Genomic DNA, 22059 nt, shown 5'->3' with positions numbered 1-22059 from the left:
CGATCATGTCTATAGATTTTCAAGACCGAAATGTTGCAGTCATTTCGTCTTTTAATCCTACACTCAAACAAAATCACATGACAGAGTACACATCAATCAGATTCAAGTTTGGAATTCCCATTTTCAATTTCCTTATTCATAAAGTCGTACATCAGCACATCAGTATCCCTGAAATCCAAAGGGAAATCAGTGACTTTATTCGTCTAGGTAATTTGTGACAAAGGAGCGGATTGACTCCCCTCTCGTGCAGTCCCGTCTGCACTAGATTCAACCCTGCTGATCTGTGGGATCTTTTGGAATAGACGCAGCTAAGCCAAAAGCCTCAAGGTAAAGTTCCAAAATCTAAGGAGTAACTACTAGGTCCTCCTCCATCCACTTCGCATCCAATGTCGGACAATCCTTTGAATTTCACTAAAAATAGCCGAATCACTTTACCTTTTACTTTCCTTTGTTTATAAGCCAGTATCTGTTCCGGTACGAGTATCTCCTCGCTCTCTTCCACTTCAGATTGCTCATCAGGCTCCATGTCAATTGGCACCTCACCCTTAAAAGGTTTCAAGAGACTCACATAAAAAGCATTGTGAATCTTCCAAGTGTCTGGCAACTTGAGTCAGAAGAATACATCATTTATCTTTTCTTGAATCTAGAAAGGGCCATAATATCTCATGCCGAGCTTTGGAAAAAGCTGCTCCTTTTTCTTTCGTTTCCTTAGGCGTGCCTTCTCAAAACGTAACAACACCCAATCAAACGTCACGTTCTACTCTTGAGAGAGCCAAGAAGAGGTAAATATTTGCTTGAACTGTAGCCACTTCGTTGGTGCTTCCCTTCATAACAATAGGGTAGACCACCATGTTTGCGCGTTTCCCTTAAGATAAGATGCTACCCTCCTGACCTTGGAGTGCTCTGAGTATCCAGAGTAGGCTATGTCGAACTGTTGGATGAAAGCAAGGGCCTTGTGGGTATCTTGAAAACCCGAAAAAGTATTAAATTTTAATGCTTGCCTACCCCTTGAAATCTTTCGGCTTCTTGCCCTTATTCTCAAAAAAATCATATTGATTGGCTTTATAAAAATGCTTCCTCTTTGGAGAAAACATCTGCTCATCGGAGTCCGAACTTTCAGAGGAAGAGTCCTCGTCTGATCTGTCAAAATACTTCCGAGATCTCTAGTGAGATCTGCTCTTTTTTGCCTTCTTGCTTTTGCTATGTCGCTGAGTCTTTCTCCTCTTCCTGCTCTTTCTATGCTCGTCCCTAGAGTCGAAGGAGGAAGAATTGTCTGAATTGTCTGAAGAGGACGAGGATGAACTGGAAACACCCTCAATGCGCACACGCTTCTTTGTCTTTCGTGCATTCTCAAAAGTAGATTTCCGACCCAAGTAGCCAAGATAGTTTGCTCCTCAACTCTGTCTCCTCAGCTGCTTCTTGGTTTTCATGAGTCGACTGACTCGCCTTTCTACTCCTTTATCAACTTCATCCTCTAAGTACACCCTTTGAGTAGGTGTTGCCAACGTAGGTGTTGTCTTCAGAGCTAACTTCAGAGGTGAACGGATGGCCATACACCATCAGGAATGCATTTCGTCATAAGTTGGAACAGCTTATAAGTGGAATCTTTTATTTTGGGCCTTTCGAAATTGGTTATGCAAGTTGTTATAACTTTATTTGCATCTTTCAATAGAGTTTGGACCTCCCTCTGTCGCATCCAGTAGGCCATGCCACGTCATCACTTTGTGACAGCCTCAAGCGCTCCTCGGTGCATGTGGGCTGATGCTGCTCAAGTCATAGTCACAGGACCCCCATTTTTAAGCATCCCGTCCCCACTTGCCATACCGCCCTCTGTTTTACACTAAAAATCCATTTGAGCCCCATCCCCCGTCCCCACTCCTCGGGATGCATCCCTTTTGACTGGCTCAAGTCCCCTCCTCAGTTGTTCCCAAGACCAAAGCAAGCTCAAAGCGAATCGGTCCTCCCGTCTCCTGCTCAAGCCCACTCTATGCATCTCTGTGAAAATTCATCGAGTGGAGGGGCTCCAAGGGCCGCCCATTTGTGGAATTCGGCCATGAATTCGATGAAGCAAAAGCTTCTTCCTCCTCACCCGGAAGAAGACCTCTAACAATGAGCTTCCCAAGGAGGGCTCTACTCTGCCATGGATCTATGAACCCCAACCCTCCCTGAGAGCAAGGTAAGGTAATGCCCAGCTAGGAAACCTTGGCCTGAGCCGACTGTGTGCCTCTCCCAGTTCACAGAAAGTTCCATATCAACCTCTCCAGCTGACTGATGCAAGAACTCAAGAAATTCCAACAAGAAGTGATGTACCACATGGCGGCCAAGAGCACCTTGTTGGCCACTACCACCTTGCCACCAAGAGATAGTTGTGTCAAGCTCCAATTAAGCAATTTCCTCCTGATGTCTAGGAGGAGAGGAACAGTATGCTGCTCTGGTGACAAATCCATGCCAGCTTGGCAGCCCAAGTAACGAATTGTTCTACCTGGAGGGATCCAACAAAAGCCCTCGACCAGTCAGGCGTGAGAGGATCACCAACCCAAAAAGCCACTGTCTTTCTCCAGTTGATCAATGCTCCCGATGCACAACAGAACACCTCCAGTTCCTACTCACTCTCGTGCAAATTGGCCTCACGACCCTCCAGAAACATGCTCGAGTCATCGGCAAACTCAACGTCCAAGAGCTCCTCTCCCCGAATGGTTAATTGTAGGCTATGCAAACCAACATTCTATGAAGTCAGAAATCCGCTCATCGCCTCTGCATAAAAAGAAACATGAAGGGGGCAAGAGAGCAGTCCTCCCGTACTGAGAGTGTAAGCATGAAGCATTCCCCTCGAGACCCTGCTAGCAACACTTGACTGTTAGTACATCTGTAAAGAGCAGACACTTTTCTAATCCATGCATCCAAAAAACCTATCCTGCACAAAGTGCCCTTAAAGAAGCCCTAGTCAACTCTGTCGTAGGCCTTCTCAAAAGTCGCGAAGGAGAATTACAAGATCCTCTCCTCGAAGGCGAGCGAGGGCGGTCACCTCCCAGAAAGTGAAGATGTTGTCAAGGATACTACGCTCCTTGACAAAGCCCGCCTAAGTCTCATGTACAATGGTCTCTAGAAGTGGCTGAATTCTCTCAATGTTAGAGCCTTTGCAAGAATTTTGTGGACTGAGTTAAGAATGGTGATAGCCGCCCAATGTCGAATCTCGTCTAGAGGGCTCCCCTCCTTGGGGATGAGGTAGATCAAACCCTCGCTCATGCTATTAGGCATCTCCCAAGTGTGTAAAATGTGCCGGTATGCACTACATAGGTCATGTCCAAGAACCTCCCACTACTCCAAGAAGAAGTTGGGAGTCAAACCATCCTCTCCTGGGCAACTACCACGAGGGAGTGCCCTAAGAGCCTCCTGAAGCTCCTCTACAGGAGAGGGCTCTCTAGTCTCTGTCACATCTCCTCGGTGACTAGGCAAGGCATTTGTGCCTCCACCTGCTCTTTGCATGCATCCCTGCACTCTAATTGTGGCTTGACTGAGAGCAACTTGAGATAAAAGTAGGTGTTAAAGTTTAGGCATCTCAAGTGAACTGCCCAGTGTGATCCCATTATTTAGTTTGGCTTTTAGGTATTTATTTTACTTATTTATCAAAGTCTTGGATAGGGCAATTTACTAGGCTTGCTATATAAGCAACCCCTTGCCTCCATTATATACACATTCAGTTATTCACTGCCAAGGTTGATCACTTCAAGAGAGAGACTCTCTCTCTCTCTCTCTCTCTCTCTCTCTCTCTCTCTCTCTCTCTCTCTCTCTCTCTCTCTCTCTCTCTCTCTCTCTCTCTACGCTTCCGCATCGTCGACTTTGACATGGTATCAGAGCTCTAGGTGAAGCTCTATGCTTGAAGCCCTTGGTGGAGGAGCGGTCGCCGTGAAGAGAGGAGAAGACCCATAGTCGATGTCCACCCCAATCAGCATCTCAAAACGCACGGTTTTGGTAGCCGGCATTGGATGCCTGCCCAACCTCTGCACGCCTTCTGAAACGCTGCCCGATCGGCTATGAGGAAAGTCGTTGTCCCTGAGAGCATTTCAAAACGCCGCTAGAAAGAGCTGCTCTCCCTTGGCGACAGTCCCAACCCATCCTCCCCCTTCCTGCTAGCGCCCTACCCCCTCCCGTCGGCATTTTGAAACGCAATAAGCACCCCGACCCACACTTGGTGACAGCGTGTTAAAACGCTATGTCCAACGATGGGTAACTGAGACGAGGGTGCAGAGCCCCACAAGGCGACGGCCTGTGCGTTTTGATAGGCTGTCTCTAGCGCTCCTTGACGACCGACGACGACGAGGCTTCCCATTCTTGACAGCGTTTTAAAACGCTACATCCACCAACATCCCCCCCCCCCTCCACGACAGCTTCATCGTTAATTTCTTGCAGCGTTTTAAAACGTTGGTGGCAGCCTTGTGCTGGTAAGTTGGAGCCCAAGAGAGGGGCATCAAAAGAGGGTCTCTTAATTGGCTTTGGGAAGTGTGAAAACCATAGTGGAGGAGCAGCTTGGGAGACGGTACAGAATTTGATCGGCTTGGACTAGTGCGGCTTTTGGAGGCGAGGATCTTAGAGCCCAAGAGAGGGGCATCTAAAGGCGGCTTACGAGGGCAACCTAAGGAAGGAGAGTCAAACGGAGACTGAGGGAAGTACGGCCCAGGGAGCACAAGTTTTTCTTGGTGGTGGCTTGGGGAGTGCGGATGAAGCTTTGGCTTTGGAAATAGCAGATCTTGCAGAGCGGCTTGGCAGAGGCGAGGAGATCAGTGGAGATTATTTTTGCAGCTTGGTTCGTGCGGCCACCTTTGGAGTGCGAAAAGGTACAAGATTACCGGTTCTTTGCAACTTTATCATGGCCTTCCCTTGCTCGAGCGCGGTCGACAACAACGACCAAAAGCAACAAGTGGCTATGGATAACGAATCGACGACCATCCATTTAGCGGCCAATGCATCGGCACAGTTCTCAAGAAACATGGCAATTTGTTTCACTCAAGTTTGTGAAGTCAAAAGCAAATGGAGGAGTTCGCTAGAGGACAGTAGCAAAGGTCACTTGGACAAGAATGGCAGTACCAGTACTCAGTTAGCTGCCTCGGTACCCGGGAGGTACGACCACAATCATGATTGTGATTCGACGCTTTGTTTGGCTCGAGTGTTTGAAGCCAAAGGCAAGCTGGACAGAGTTAACGGTAATAAAGATTTGACAGAGGAGATCGGCATCGCACTCATGGCGGTGGCCACAGTGGCCTCGACGTCAGATTTCAAGTCAAATGACAGGTGTCACCACTAGTTTCAACCAGAGAGAGGCTTGTGAGTGGCAGAGAGGGGCACATGCATCTGGCAGGGAACCAATCAGACGCCTAAAACACTATGAATGGGGAGCCAATTCATTGTTGTTGGTCAAATTATTGACAGGATGTGTTCCAACAATTCATTATCTTGGATTTTATATTTTGGACGTGATGTGTTCACAGCTCACGAACGGGGATTATTGGACGTAGTGTGGACTACAGTTCAAAGTTTCTACAAAGGCAACCGATGCTCAAGATGGCATTACTTTCAGGTACAAAGTTGAGAAGAGCAACACCGAGGTGTATCCAGTTGGTGGCCATTTTCTGGGGTGTCCATGGTAGCTTCTTCATCGACTTGGTCTCAATATTGATGTCCACTATGAGTTGCAGAGAGGGTGTTAAAGTTTAGGCATCTCAAGTGAACTGCCCAATGTGATCCCATTATTTAGTTTGGCTTTTAGGTATTTATTTTACTTATTATTGGGTAGGGCAATTTACTAGGCTTGCTATATAAGCAATCCCTTGCCTCCATTGTATACACATTCAGTTATTCATTGCCAAAGTTGATTGGTTCAGGAGACTCTCTCTCTCTCTCTCTCTCTCTCTCTCTCTCTCTCTCTCTCTCTCTCTCTCTCTCTCCCCTTGGTCTCTACGCTTCCGTATCGTCGACTTTGATAGTGGATAGCTACTGCCCGAATGTCCTCAAGTTCTGTGGCAACTGACCCATCCAGTCTCCTCAACTGGCGAACATTGGTATGAGCATGTCAAGGACCCACCATCTCAAAATACTCACCAACTCTGCCACCCACTTGGGCCACTCAGATGCCTGACGATGGTAGGCGATGTAACAGACTTGGACACTCCAAGTTAAGAATCAATCGCGACAACACCAAATAACCACTTCAAAACAATTCACAGATCACAACAGATTTGCACTGGCCCGACCGAGTTCCGTGCCTAGAGATATTGGCCTCAAAGACAAGCGTCCCTTTCGGTATTTCTTTATGTATTAAATCAATGTCAAAGTACAAAGAGCGGTTAGGGTTTCACTCTCAGACTCTGTGTCCAGATGCTCTGAGAAGTAAGGCCCTCACCGCGAATATAAAGATTACAAGGGATGTCCAAAAGCAGAGCCCCAAAAGCTTTCCGTTCCAAAAGCAGTTTTTCTCTCTCTCTCTCTCAATGAGAGCAAGTAAAAATAAAGCAAATTCTCTCTCTCTCTCTCTCTCTCCAATTCCTTGCGTAGCCAAAAATCAAGGAAAATAGCATCGCTTGCTTTTTTTTTCAACTTCCGCAATTTCCGGGAATACCGTACACTGCTGCCACGTGGCACTGGCGCCAGCTTTTAGGGTTTTTCAGCCACTTAGGGTTTCAGCCAGCAGTTAGGGTTAGGGTTTTCAGAAATTAGGGTTTCTACAAAATTAGGGTTTTTGGCAGAAATTAGGGTTTGCAGGATTTTTAGGGTTTCTGGCAGAAATTAGGGTTTCTGCTATTGATAGCCACGTCATCACTTTGTGACATACCCCCTTCTTGAAAGCATTGTAACCGACCGCGATTACGCCTGCAAAACCGACAGAAGCCATAAACCGTCTTAGCGGACATTGACTGTTAGTACCTACGTATTAGGAACACACATCTAGCACATGTACCAAATTGACAGTCACATCACACGACATCACAGGACATCACCAAACATCACAGGACATCACATGAACATTCAACATTCATTCAGATCTTAGACCATGATTTATCGGCAATGTAGCTAGCAATCGCATCTAGATCCAATCGGGACCTCATCGATGTCCAATTGACTAACCCCTATTGCAACCATGTCTATTCGAGATCAATCAGACCAAAATGCTGCAGTCATTTTGTCTATCAGTTCATGCACTTAAGAGAAGTCAAGAACACATCAATATCATAATCACGAATTCCATTTCATTAAAGTCATACATCAGAATACTGTCAGCTTTCAGTATCCCTAAAGCTCAAAGAGATATCAGTGACTCTAGTATCTAAATCAAGGCATCTGTTGACAAAGGAGTGGAGTGACTCCCCTCTTGTGCATCCCACTGCACCAGATCTCTAGCCAAGCTGAATTTTGGGTTCCATTTGGAATAGACTATGCTAAACCAAAAGCATCGAGGTAAAGTTTCACAATCTGAGGAGTATCTGCTAGGTCCTCCTCCTCCATCCACTTCGCATCCAATGCAGGATAGTTCTTGAACTTAACCAAGAACCGCCTTCGGACTTTACCTTTATTCTTCGTATCCTTATGTGCCAAAATTTGTTCACGAACAAGGATCTCCTCGTTTTCTTCCACTTTGGGTTACTCATCAGGCTCCCCATCATCAGCCACATCACCCTTAAAAGGTTTCAAGAGACTCACATGGAATGCATTGTGACTCCCCCAAGTATCTGGCAGTTTCAATGGGAAGGAGACATCATTTATCTTTTCAATGATCTAAAAAGGTCCATAGTATCGCATACTGAGCTTTGGAAAAAGCCTCTCCTTTCCTTTTTTCTTACTTAGGCGTGCCTTCTCAAAATGTAAGAGCACCCAATCATCCTCCTTCAATTTCAAATCGCGACGATGGCGATCCGCTGCCTTTTTCTATCGTTCTTGAGACTTTTGTGAAGTCTCGCGAACCTTGGCAAAAGCCGTATCCAAATCTCGCGTATATTCATCCGCTTCAAAGATCTTATCTTTCGTGCTTAGGAAGGGTGGAACCTTTGCAGCACCAGCAACAATCTCAAATGGCGCCTTCCCCGTCGAAGAGTGTATCGTGTTATTGTAGGCAAATTCCACCAAAGGTAAGTACTTTTCCCATTGAGTCTATTGATCAGAGATATAAGACTTCAATAAATCTAAAACCACTGAATTTGCAATCTCAGATTGCCCATGAGTCTACGGGTGGAACGATGACGAGAACTGCAACCGCATGCCAATGTTCTCCCAAATTGCCTTCCAAAAAAAACTCGTGAATCTGGGTCTCTATCGAACACAATCGTCTCAGGCATGCCATGTAATCTAAAGATCTGGGCCACAAACAATCTTGCTAAGTGATCCGGCTTGACTGTTTTTTTTACTGGAATGAAATGAGCATGTTTGTTAAATCTGTCAATAACAGTCCAGATACCATCGTGACCACTTTGTGTTCTCGAGAGATCAAAAATGAAATCCATCGGAATACTTTCCCAGGGGCGGGTGGGTATGGGTAAAGGCTGTAACAATCCCTGTGCCTTATGCCTGTCAAACTTGACCTTCTGGCATACTAAGCAACTGCGCACAAACTCTTCCACATCCTTTTTGAGTCTCGGCCAAAAGAAGTATCTCTCTACCCCCTTCCTGGTGGTAGCAATGCCGCGGTGACCCGTAAAAGGTGGACAGTGGCATTCAGTCATAACCTTTTCCCTCAACAGTTGTGTAACGCACAACATAAGTCTTTCTTATCAAGTAGCCTTCCCGAATAGAGTATCCCGCTACTGTCTCCCCATCCCGCATCCGTGTGAAAATATCTGCAAAATCTGTATCTGTGGCATACTGATCGACCATATCCTCGAAGCTCCTATGATGTGTCACGGAAATAGCCAGAACCAACGGCTTCCGAGACAAAGCATCTGCCACCACATTCTTCTGTCCCTGCACATGGACAATCTGGAAGTGAACCTGTGACAAGATGTTCGCCCACCGCATCTGCTTTTCCGAAAGCTGCTTCTATGACAAGTAGCAGCGCAAACTCTAATGGTCTGTAAAGACAGTAAAATCCACTCCGAGTAGGTAATTCCGCCACTGAGTAAGAGCATGGATAACCGCCAAAAGCTCTTTCTATGTTGTCATCTCCGGCCTAGAGAACAATCGGCTCTCGTAAGCAATGACATGGTCTTCTTGCATTAAGACCGCACCCAAACTACGACCACAAGCATCACATTATACTTCAAATGACTTCTGCAAGTCCGACAAAGTCAAAACTGGTCCCGTAGTCAATTTCTCTTTCAATGTCTGAAAGGCAGTCACCTCTGTGGATCCCCACGAGAAAGGGACTCCTTTCTGTGTCAAGATATGCATAGGGGAAGCAACCTCTGCAAACTTTCGTATGAACCACCTGTAGTACGAACACAGTCCCAAGAAGCTTCTAACTTCATGGACATTCTTCAAATCGGGCCAATCACGGATAGTCTCTATCTTGGCCGGGTCCATTTGCACTCCTACTGCTGAGACAATGTGTCCCAAAAAGTGTATCTCTGGTAGGAAAAATTCACTTTTCTTTGCATTAATCACTAACTTGTGATCTCGTAATGCATGAAAGACCTGAAGCAGATGATCTATGTGTTCTGCCTCATTCTTGGAGAAAACAATGATGTCGTCAAAGAAAGTGCCAACAAATAGACTGTACTCTCAAAAAATCCTGTCCATCATCCCGTTAAATGTCGCAAGAGCATTGGTTAAGCCAAAAGGCATCACCGAAAACTCAAATAACCCAAATGTAGTCCCAAAGGCTGTCTTGTACACGTCTCCCGGTGCGATTCGGATTTGATGATATCCACTGTTCAAGTCAATCCTGCTAAAGCACGAGGATCCCTGTAACCTGTCGAGTATATCATCGATCCTAGGAATCGGAAATCTATTCTTGATAGTGATTTTGTTGAGAGCTTTATAATCGATGCACATCCTCCAAGATCCGTCTTTCTTCAAAACCAACAACACTGGAGAGCAATACGGTGAAGTACTAGGCTGGACAAGACCCTTTTCCAAGAGGTCTTTCACTTGGTTCATAATCTCTTCATTCTGTGCTCGACTCACACGGTAAGGTGGCCGGTTCGGTGGTGTGCATCTAGGTATCAGATCAATGGTATGATCTTCAGGACGAGCAAGTGGTAACTCTCCTGGAAGGCCTTCTAAGAAGCAATTGGCGTGAGAGTGGAGAAACTCTAGGCGTTCTTTATCAAGTTTAGACATATTTGTCCTATCCTTATCGCTCAATTCTTTAAAAAGATCGAGTAAACAAACAGACTGGATTTCATTAATTTTGAAATGGCCGAAGCCGATACAATAGGGACAGACTCGCCCTTTAGTTTAATATCAAGTACAATTGTTCTGCCCTTTTCTGTGGTCAAAGTCGCTTTTCTCGCCCGATAATTGACCACGGCGTTGTTCTTGTGGTACCAGGGAATCCCTAAGAGAACATCACAACCCTCCAAAGGCATTATAAAGAAGTCCTCATGCCCCAAATACCCCTGACAATGCAGCCGAAGTTTGCCAATGACAGGTGTAATGGCTACATCCCTGCCGGGTGCCGCTAGAACTGCCTCCGCAAGTGGTCCCATCCGATCGGGAGTAATCTCGAGCCGCGCCGCCAATTCCGGTGAAATGAAGTTGGCCTTGGCTCCTCCATCAAAGAAAATCAGGGCCTCTTGATCTTTCACTTTGCCCCAAGCTCGGCAAAATTATGTACTCTCGTCCATGGTGTCGGGATCGGTACCCACACAATCTCGAACCAGTCCTGTTTTCATCTTGCCTTCTCGTCCACGTTTCTCAGCTACTCTCGAACTCTCAGGCCTGTCGACGTCCTTATCATTTTGTTCTTTTTGTGCCTTTTTAGGGCACTTCGAGGAGATGTGTCCATGTTCCTCGCATCCAAAGCACTTCCCCTCGTTGATGAATCGAGCTCGCTTCTGAGGAGTAAGCTTGGGTCGTGCATCCCTTTTCAGCCAACAGTTAGGGTTAGGGTTTGTAGTTTTTAGGGTTTTTGCTATCGATAGTCACGTCATCACTTTGTGACGAGCGAACTCGTGGCGCCGCTCCTCAATGGTGATCAGCTCCTGTCGAGCTTGATGCACCTGGACCTCCATCCAAGGGCTACCTCGTTGACGCTCCTACATCCGCTGTAGGGAAGCAATGCCCCGATGGAGCCGCTTCTTCTCCTCACGGATTGCAGCCAATCGCACTATCAACTTTTGGAAAAAGAAACGACTAAGCTCCTCAAGGCCTTTGGCCACTCTGGCAGCATCATCCCCCTAGGTGTCCTGACTCTTTGTCCAAATCGCAACAACTTGCTCTCTGAGCTCTATATCTAGCAATATCCTCTCTGGATGCGTAGTATAACGTTACCACTCCTCTACTTGTCTAACAGAGTAAGAATCATTAGAGCATGATCAGAAAAAGTAGTCCCTCCCAAAATGCATATTGTACCACCCATGTCACAGATGTGGTCACTAGCATAGGAAAGAGCTATCCTAGATAGATTCACACCTCCTACTCTGCGGTCAAATCACGAGAAGGACAGGTTGTCTGAGGGTCGTGCAAAGCCGTCATGTTGCCATACATCCGAGATCCTTAAAACCATATATAGGCGCTCCCAAAAGCGTCCTCAATCCTATTTGAAGGGTCCTCAAAAGACTACCCCCCTTCCAGTACTCGTTGGACGCACCCTCGTTGTCCCTCACACGGACCGAGATTACCCACCTCATCAAAAGAGAATTTGATTTAACTAGACACCAGGAGGACATGGACAGAACCGACACGAGAGCTTGGCATGAAGATGGCTTTCTACAGAGAGCATTTATCCAACTCATAGAGGATGGATTTACGATCAAAGCATTTTATCCAACTCACAGAGGATGGATTTATGATCAGACCTGCCTATATGGACACTCATTTATCCATGGGATACGATGTGCTATTGGTCAGATGCGCACATCATTGCATCAACTAGAGATTGAGACTGGTAGATATAGGAGAGTACCAGCCGGCAGCAAGCTTCACAACACACTTCAGAGTCCACCTATACTAGAGGTATATTTACTGATAGAGCCACTGAGCTTGGGAGAGCTAGACGCCCACGTCTACAAGGGCCACCAACAATCGACGGAGGCTCCATCAGAGGATCATGACTATTCTCGCACGGCACTGGAGACGTCCAGTACAACTATTTACCAACGCGGACATTGACGATATTCTTCAGCAACCGATGCAATCCATCCTCAGACAACGCCCGGTGTCAGACATCCTTGGACATTGATGTTCATTTTAGCTTTTATTTTACTTCGTTTTACTTTGTACCCAGAGTCCAGACATTGTATTATATCCACCAGAATTGTATCAGTTTGATCTCATAGATCATTTTGGCCTTTTGAAGACGTTTAATATAGTTTCATTTCTCTTTGTGTGTGCGTGCGGGCGTGCAATAAAGAATTTCTACGGGTTTATTTCAACTTTTAAAGTGCAATTTTCATATGGCATTATGTACCAGCTGAGGCATGTATGCAAAACTTGTACTCCTCCAAAAACACCATCTCTACGTCAACCAAGGGGCATATTTTTAAGTCAACCATATCCAGTGGTGCTAAACCACTCACTGCACTGCACATAAATAGAACATACACGAGCCCCTCAACTCTGTGCAAACCGCTTCAGTGAACATCAAAGGAGCCAGGAGCCTTGGCTGGCTCAAAACGTTGCAAACCATAGACGAAGAGGACCCACTATGGCCATTCCATCGAGCATATACAAATAATGATAAACAGAAACCATCGAATTCAAAGACCTTCGAAGTCAAGATCTAACAAATGTAAACATTGAAACTAGTTTTATATTTAACATTTTGCTGAAAGCCCCGAACTGGCTAACAATGTATATGTGCCATTCTGCTGTGTGTGTGTGGCACGAGAGCATGCATTTGACGCGCACACTCGCACAGACAACCGATGCTTGAGACATGAATAAATCCAAAATATACACAATGAAGTGCTACAAATACCTGGAGCTGCGATTAAGCTGCCAGTCAGAAGGCGGTTAGAAGCCTGATCGTCTACGTATGAAGCTTCTGTTAGATCGCCCAATGCCGCACGCAGCCGTGGTGAATATTGCGCGCCTACTGAGAAGAGAGAGAGAGAGAGAGAGAGAGAGAGAGAGTCACGTGTGTGATTTTGAGTTCTTAACAATGGCCCTGAAAATTCTGCGGGAAGTTGCGAATGTACGATTCTTTAACCATACACAATACACAATTCTTTTTTGGCCTGGCCCAAACGTAAGGTAACTGGCTCTATTGGCTCGTTTCGCTGGGTGGAATCTTTGGAGATTCCTCTTTTAGTCAATTGTGCACCAGCATAACTGCAGACTCACGTCTGATAATTGAACTCGTAGCCTTCCAAGGAGTAGCTCTACGCGCTAACCAACCAAGCACGACCGCCTTGCTGCTGTAATCGATAAAGTTAAGTTTAAACAAAAACAATCTCAGCCTCTCTCCCCAACCCATAAGATCTATGACATCGTGTCTGCATCCTTTTTCTCTCTCAGCTGCGCAATACTGCTTTGACCCCATCTCCACCACTACAAGATTTGACCCGCACCTCCTCTCCTACGCCCTCGTCCAAGCCTGGCAAGTGAGTTGCCGCATGCATGCAGTACGCCCTCGCTACTCCTTGCTCAACGATGTCTGCCCCTGACGCTTCACCATCTAGCAATTTCTTGCTTACATTCAGAATCGCATCTAGCTTTATTCTCTTTTTCTTTTCAATTTCCTCCAGCTGGGGAGCCCTACTGATGGGGTGGTGATTTTTATAAAAATGTACAATTTTTTTATTGGTTGGAGTACATAAAAGATACTCTTTAGAAAGACAAAATTGAATCGTGAAAAGGCAAGTTAGAGAGAGGAGCTTGTAAACTTGTCATTGGGCATCAATTATCCGTAATGGATAATTGAGCACTACGTTGCCCTACGAGCTCCTACAGAGGAGAGAACTTCCAACTTCATGGTCACGCGAATCCAAAACAGCCTGCCTTACTACCACATAGAGGTGAAAGGGGAGCGTGCAACTTGTCCAACGGTGATACCATGAACACAGAGGAGAGACAAGGGATTGGTTGTTAGCCATGGCATGAAATGAAGGAGAGGATGGATCCACGTTGCAAAGCAGTATTGGTGTCATAAAATCTAATATCTAACCAACCCAAATTATTTACTCTTATTAAACTGATCATTTAATGTGGGATAATAAACGGGAACAAGGGTTAGAATATAGACATGTGCTTACGGATCTATCTCAACACGGAGCCAATGGTAAAGGGGTCCAAATGAGAGATGGTATGTCAAAGAGCAAGGCTAACTAATGGAGCTTAAAAGACCTTAGGGTTAGCTTCATTAAAGACCTCCAATGGTTAGTGTTAAAAGTCCTTTGACCTTAGGCAAGCTAGGACTGACCTTGAGGTGGGAACCCGACCTAAGCTTGAGGTGTTTGTCGTCTTGATGACTAAGGTGCTTGAGGTGCTTGTCATGCTTAAGGAGGAAGGTGCTTGAGAAGCTTCCCATGCATAGGGGCTAAGTCGCTTGAGTCAAAAAGAGACCCTACAAAGGAGGGGGAAAGCCCCAAATTTAGGGGAAGCTTTGACTTAACCTCCCACTCACCCAAAGGGCACCCCTTTTCTCAAGGGGCACATGGGACACATGTCAGACTCTCCCTATGCTTAGCCACATGGTGTGCTTGAATGCTATCAGTTGGGCTAAAGAGGGTCCAATGAGCTTCTAGTTCCATCCAACAAATATCTAGATATTTTCAAGCTCTCTCTCTCTAAGGGGTAAGGAGGACGCTTGTCCAAAGACTAGCGATGTACTTGAAATGCATGCTGCATGTGATTGGCTAGGGGGAGAGGGGTCCAATGAGCTTGAGGCATGAGAAAAAGGTAGAACTCGCCCCAAGCAAGCAAGGGGTGTGCTGGGGGGGTATACAAAACACACACATACACACTCAATTTGTGGATTCATTCTCACTTGGTAAAAGTAGAGGAACTCCACCTCCTTCTCCAAGCTTGTGAGAAGTGAGAGCTTACACCAACACTCTCGGCTATGGAATGCAAATCCAACCAAGAGCCATGCTTCAATGCTTAAGCTTTCCATCTTCTCCATCTTCATTACTAGGCTATTATGTATGCTAGCAAGAAGAGTGATGATAAGTGAAGAACTATTTCTTTCTCCTATGGGATGTTTCTTCTTCCTCTTGCCTACCCTCATTCCCCGCTAGCTCTCTCCACCTTCGAAGGTGTTTGAGGCCTTGGGATTGAGGCTTGGGATAGTTAATGCTTTCTACAAAGTTTATGTTATACTTGTGATGCATGAATCTTTCCATCTTCATTGCATCACCTAGGTCACAAGGAACACAAAGATTGTATTGTACCAAGTCTCTCTTGATGGGAGAAACTATGATACAAATGCTATTGGAGGGGGGACCTGAATCCAGTCCTCAACTGTTGTCATGTTCTCTAAATTGTCATTCTTGCAAAAGTATTGTTCATGCCAAGATAACTAAGTACCATGTTTATGTTGCTACCATCAATTAAGTTCCCCGCTATGCTCACAAAGTAATCTCACAGAAGTGCTTTATCTAATTCCCTAATTCCGCTACTCTCAAAGTTCATAGACCAATTCTCATTACAATTGAGCTTTTTGCTTTATGCAACAAAAGTTGTCAAATTACAAAATGCATATAATAATTCCATTGCATGATTGCAAAAAGCTTGGCACAACTCTACTATGCAGGCTAAGTAAGCTCATGTGACCATAGCATGGGCATAGTTATTTGTTAGGGTTATTGATAACTATGCCCCGTGTGACCATTGTTTAATATGTTTTTTTGTTTTGTTTTGTTTTTTTTGGGGGGGGGGGTTGCTTGTCAAGTGTCGACGTGACTAAATCAATGCCAGAGTACATGAGTCTTAAAGACAATGATAGAAATTTGATATCATGAATATGATAATAAAAGTTACGCTATTATTCAAGTGCATAGACTTTTTTAAAGCTTTCGAGATAAGGCAATGTTTTCTTTAGGTGGGTGAATGCAAGAAACTATCTTTTTTTTGTTTTCTCACACAAAGGCTCTTATTCATAAAATTATTTTACTCTCACACAAAAGAGAGAGTGTAAAATGTAAAGTAGTAACTATATTAAAATGCCATGTCGCATTTTAACAAGTCAAAGGTCAAGGGCCAAGGCAAAGGCTGGAGAATTTGCTAGCACAGTTCAGCAAGCGCGAGGATGAGGTTTGACAGCCTCCATGCAAGTGACATCCTCCCTCAGCTCTCCTTGCACTCTCGCACCCTCACCATCACCTGTCACACTCCCCACGAAACCAAATGATCGTCCTCAATTAAGCCTACCCTTGATGATGTTGTGCCTCATGTTTTCTTTTCTTGTTGGTACTCCACCCCTGTGCTCTATTGTGCCTCGGGACCTGTAGAAGAAGCATGTAGCCCATCCTCCTGCTCCACGGAGCGTTTCACCACAACCCTGTCATTGCCTACATACTTTTGTTTGCACGTGCACAACAGCTTGATCAGCCACTTTCTCTCCTCGTGCACTACTGCCAAAGAGTCAAATCTCATGGTGTGCTACCCGCCGCCCTACCATAGCCATTTCCACATTGATATCGCCTCGCTTTGCAACCACCTCCTCTGCATCCGACAGACCCCTACTCGCCTACATACTAGTTTGGTCGCAAATGCACCTGACAATGCCCTTGACTCTACGGCCCCCACACACACACACACACAGAGCTCTAGAACTTCACTCATTGAAGTCAATTTGCTTTAAATTTGCTACTCGTTGGGTTTTAAAAGGAAAAATAAAAAATTAAATCCTACCCCAGCATGTGGGTGCGCTATACGCATGTTAAGATTTTGAAATGATACTTTCCTCAAGACCAATGCCCTGCATTTAGCTCCTGCCATGCAAGACTATCATGTACGCAGGTGCCCCATGGTCCATGGCTCTCAGTCTCGCTCGCTCTCATGAGTCCCCCTTTCTTGGAAGCATCCCACAGCCCAGAACCTGCATGTGAGGCATGTGAGGCACCGCCACATCAACTTCAACTCTCTCTCTCTCTCTCTCTCTCTCTCTCTCTCTCTCTCTCTCTCTCTCTCTCTCTCTCTCTCCCCCCCCCCCCCCCCCCCCCCCCCCCCTCTCTTAGCGTTTCCATTTCTACCTTCTTGGATCTTTGAGCAAAAAAAAACATTAGAAGACTTAAATAGTCAAGAGAGTGGTCCTCTAATAGATGTACCTACCACCGAACCACGCTTTCATGGGTGGAAGTCTTGCAGATGTTGATGAGGATACATGGAAGCATGCATGCCATGGTATGAACTAGGAGAATTGAAGGCTCCACTAGTGAGTCATGGCTAAGAAGTTGGCGAATTCAACTTGCAAAGTTGGGTGAAAGTGACCAATTAGTTGCCTTTCATGTGGTCGAAAATGGTGGATTTGGGCACTCTCAATAGTTCTAACACCCAATTGTTTAGATATAATGAGAAGCAGCTCAACCTCGTTCTCTTTAAACAGTTTTTGTTTTCTATTTCAAGGCATTTCTACACTCCCTTTCATAATGCTGCTTTGGTAAAAATCTTTTGTGAATTGAAGTTGTTTTGTTGATATTGTATCACCCTTACTTATCTGGTATCCTTAAAAAATTACATGTTTGCATGATGTGGGTTGCTTTTGGATGAGATTCATCCTAGGAGTAGTGTCCCTCTCTTTTAGCATACACAAGTGCTTTCACCATAGAGTAGATTGTCGGGCATCCCAAGCATATTGTTGCATTCACCTTTAGTTATACTTGGTGGCTCAACACAATTATGTAGGATATTCAGTCAAGTGAGTTTAGAAACCATGCCACAACGAAGGTAGGCTCATTGTATAAGATAAATAGCAGGGAAACAAGCTTGGAAAACGAGTAAATCGCTTGATATCATTGGACAATAGACACATCATGGACACCTCCATTACACTCTAGACGTGCTAAAAGATGCCAAGCTCGTCCTCTAGTGAATGGTGAATCACACAATAATGGCTCAACAAAGTGCTTTTCGCTTTTATCAAGGAGTTCACATAGAGTGTTTGCATTGTGTTGTTCAAGCAGGCCTCATGAATTTTATCACTTGTTTTGATTCGTTCAAGAGGATTTTTTTCTCTATTTTTCTTAAAATCTAGATAGGATTTTCCTTTTCCTCTTTCTCTCAATCGACACTTTTTATTTTCAAAGTAGCACAATTGTAAGTTGGAACACGCTTTTTTCGATGATGGCATCCGGTCTCTTTCTTTGCAGCAAAGATATTTCGCACCACCATCACAAAAAGTGAACGTTGAATTGCACATTAATGGCTTAACAAAGTGATCTTCCCTTTTATCAAGTTTCACATAGAGTGTTTGCATTGTGGTGCTCAAAGAGGCCTCGTGAATTTTATCACTTGCTTTGATTCGTTCAAGAGGACTTGTTGCTCTATTTTTCTTAAAATCTAGATAGGATTTTTCCTTTTCCTCTTTCTCTCAGTCAACACTTTTTATTTTCAATGCAGCACAATTGTAAATTGGAACACATTTTTTCGATTATGGCATCTGGTCTCCTTCTTTGCAGCAAAGATATTTCGGTCACAAGACACGATGCGCCACCATCACAAAACAAACAATAATAAAGAGAGAGAGAGAGAGAGAGAGAGAGAGAGAGAGAGAGAGAGAGAGAGAGAGAGAGAGAGAGAGAGAGAGAGAGAGAGAGAGAGAGAGAGAGGATCACTCCCCTTTAGGCTTTCTAAAGCTCAAATGAACTACATCATCAAAAGAATCAACATAACCATTGATGCCACTTCCTATCCATAGTCAATGGCTTATTATATTCCCTCTAGGCACACCATCTCACTTCCACTCTTTTGATCATTATCACAACATATATTCAGGCTTTCTTTGCATTTCACTAAAAATAGGGTTACAGGTTGTATATAGTCTGGAGAGTCATGTATGAAGCAATCAACTTGCATGCTTGCCATTGGTCTTCAAGTCACTCTTCCTCTTGAGAAGAAGATTTGCTAAACAAAGATGCATAAAACTCAAAGAGGCCTACTTGACGAGTCTTTGGTTGCAAAATCCTTACAATTGGAGCTCAAGTTATAGTTGTCCTTTATAAAGGGTCATCCACACTCTTTGAAAGGTGCCACTGTCTCCTCCTAGAACAAGTTTTTGCAATCAACATTATGCCTTTTCTCCTCTCGTCTTCTTTTGATATTAGGCTTCATAAAAAACTCATCATCATTTGGGACTCGAGAAAAATTCTCATCCCTCCACACAGCCCTTCCTTTGTGGCTAGCCAAAAAGTATATTAACAATAGGAAGCACTTTGATATGTACATTTTACATCTAAATATATGTATATAACTCTAGTAAATTTATATAGCTCTCCTAATGGCTACAAAACATATATATTCATTACCTATATAGTGTATAGTGTACAGTGCAAGGATTCTCTAAAGAGAAGAAAACTTTCAAAGGAAAATAATCAAAGAAAAATGTATCAATGTGCACTCGATCATCTCTTTATATGCACATAAAAAATCTTTTTGACTTTCCATTTTCATGGGCCTTTTCATTTCCTAAACTCACCCTTCACTTATACACTTTTTATTTTTCCAAGATTGGGGAGACCTAATGGTAGAACCTTTATTGAAAAACCATCCTCCCACCCCAAACAACCAAAAGCATATTAGCTCTTCAGGTGACAATAGCAAGCACTTTGACTTATTGCACTTCACATCTTATAATAGATCATTAAAATTATCGTCCTAGAAAAGTTAGAATGCATTTTTGCAAACATCTCACCTTTGACTTGAATGAAATTCTGAAGGATAGTCAATTCCTCGTAGGCCTAATGTATGTGAAAGTTATAGTTCCGAAAAGGGATTTAAGTTTTGCCAAAATCAATTTGACTTCTCAATTACATGAGCTTGCAATTCAGATCCACAAAAAAATTGTCATCCAAGAAAACTATTGACTATCAATAACAATTTTATTGAGCATATGGCTAAAAGTACCTTTTCAAATGCTAATAGCTAACACTTTGACTATATATACTTTATAAGTAGTAATAAATTCTTGATTGGAAGTCCTCCTCTTAGAGGAATTTTTAAAAAAAAGACATCGCTTTGTTGAATATACATTTCTGTTTTTTAAGGCACATGTCATCTAGGATTAATTTCATCATCACACATATTTTTCAAAATTGATTTGACGTCTCTAGGTAAAATATGTGCATTAATTTACCTCAAAAATTTAAATTTAGAAAACCCTTCATATGAAATCAAGAGGAATTGTCAACATGTGGAAGTACACATTCCTAGTGTTAAATTAACATGGTGAAAAACATATGTGATTATGGAAAGACGTTTTCAAAGGTAACTAGCAACCACCATACATATTGAAGTCTGATATGTGTAGGATTTACCAATGGCATCTAGATTTAAATAGGTCCAAAGCTATGTACTCCCATTTCAATGTAAACGGAGAATAGCTCTCTCTCTCTCTCTCTCTCTCTCTCTCTCTCTCTCTCTCTCTCTCAGATGACAAACATGGAGTTCTTTGATATGCTCATGCTAGAGACTGATGAGTTGATGTGTAGTCATCCTAGTGTCGATGATGACACATCCATACGTGATGAGTAGTCGTGATGATGCATTGTATATAGATAGCACAAACTTCATCAACGTTCGAGCATCCCATGTACAACTTACTAGTGTCGAGGCCTGCCCTAGCAGCTATAATGGGAGAATCTACAATAGGGATTGTTAGTCGTACAATGATTGCATTAGCATGATGCATTGTGGAGCTATGCAAACAATACAAAGATGTCTGTGGGATTTTCATGCAAGTTCTAGCATGGATACACACGCTCACCTATCACTAGGGCCAATTTGGTTGCATGTAGATCGAGTGAACAAGCCAGTGGACATAGGTTGAGAAAGTCTTTCACCTATTTTCTTGTATATACTAGTAGTTTAGCTAGTAGGACCCACTTATCAGCACATTCGTCTTTTAGTGGGAGGTTGTTGGGGTTAAAGGTGGATGTGCTTTTGCCTCGGGGCCGGACATCCATTGACTTCATTGACCGCACTAACTTACCCTTATTCTTTATATACATAGGAGAATAAGGAGTAGTAAGCTACTTCTTGCTCAACCAAGATATACATGGGCTGTCGAGCATGAAACAAAAACCACTAGTGGACACTCATATGTCTTAGCAATTAGCCCAATTTGAGTGTGAAAAAGCATGCAATTCTGGTGCAACAATGATCTTCCCTTGGAATAAAACAAGCCAAGATGTATAGAGCCACTCAAGCAGCAAAAGATGTGCTTAATTGCCTTTCAATTCACAGCCCTTGCAACAATGATCTTCATGTTGAGAACTACAAAGGATAGTTACGTAGCACTCTAGAGCTTAGTAGGATGAGTTTTAGGGTGGAACATTGCCAATTTAATGAAAAATGAAAAAAAAAAAAGCACACGATTTGTTTGGCATGGTTTATGTAAAAATGCTTTGACAATACCACTTTAAACATGGAATCCATATCCCTATAAAATGCCAAATTTTTTGAGCTCATAAGCTAGCTTTATGAATTTAAAGCACGTCAACACCTAGCTTGGAAAATGCTTTGTAAACACCACTTCGAAGGTGGAATTTATAAGTCAAAAAAATGCCAAACTTTTTCGACTCATAAGCTAGCTTTGTGGCATCTCATTATGAAAGTTTCTCGATTAAGAGACATAGAAGTGTCTCGATACAAAATCTGGTGTTAATTCGCAAAGGAGTGGAATCAATACTGACTTTCGTATTTGGGATGTTTCTCTCTTAAAAGTGTGAAATCTCATTGTATTTGTAGCTTCTCAAATTCAATGGATGATGTTCCCTTCATATCACTAATTTTCTTAAAATTAAAGGTAACCACTAC

General features: G+C 43.8%; 1 protein-coding gene across 1 annotated transcript in view; it reads right to left on the bottom strand.

Annotated features, from left to right (window-relative positions):
- The window catches only part of LOC147445015 (uncharacterized), a 64015-nt gene extending 50755 nt beyond the window's left edge, over nt 1-13260 (bottom strand). The window contains exon 1 of the mRNA XM_086527502.1: nt 13064-13260. The gene's annotated coding sequence lies outside the window, so the exon portion shown is untranslated. The remainder of the gene's footprint in view (nt 1-13063) is intronic.
- Between the last annotated feature and the right edge of the window lie 8799 nt (nt 13261-22059).

Source organism: Adiantum capillus-veneris, chromosome 13, assembly GCF_014529385.1.
Source record: "Adiantum capillus-veneris isolate H3 chromosome 13, ASM1452938v2, whole genome shotgun sequence".
NCBI lineage: Eukaryota > Viridiplantae > Streptophyta > Polypodiopsida > Polypodiales > Pteridaceae > Adiantum > Adiantum capillus-veneris.
This window is presented reverse-complemented; position numbering and strand designations above follow the sequence as displayed.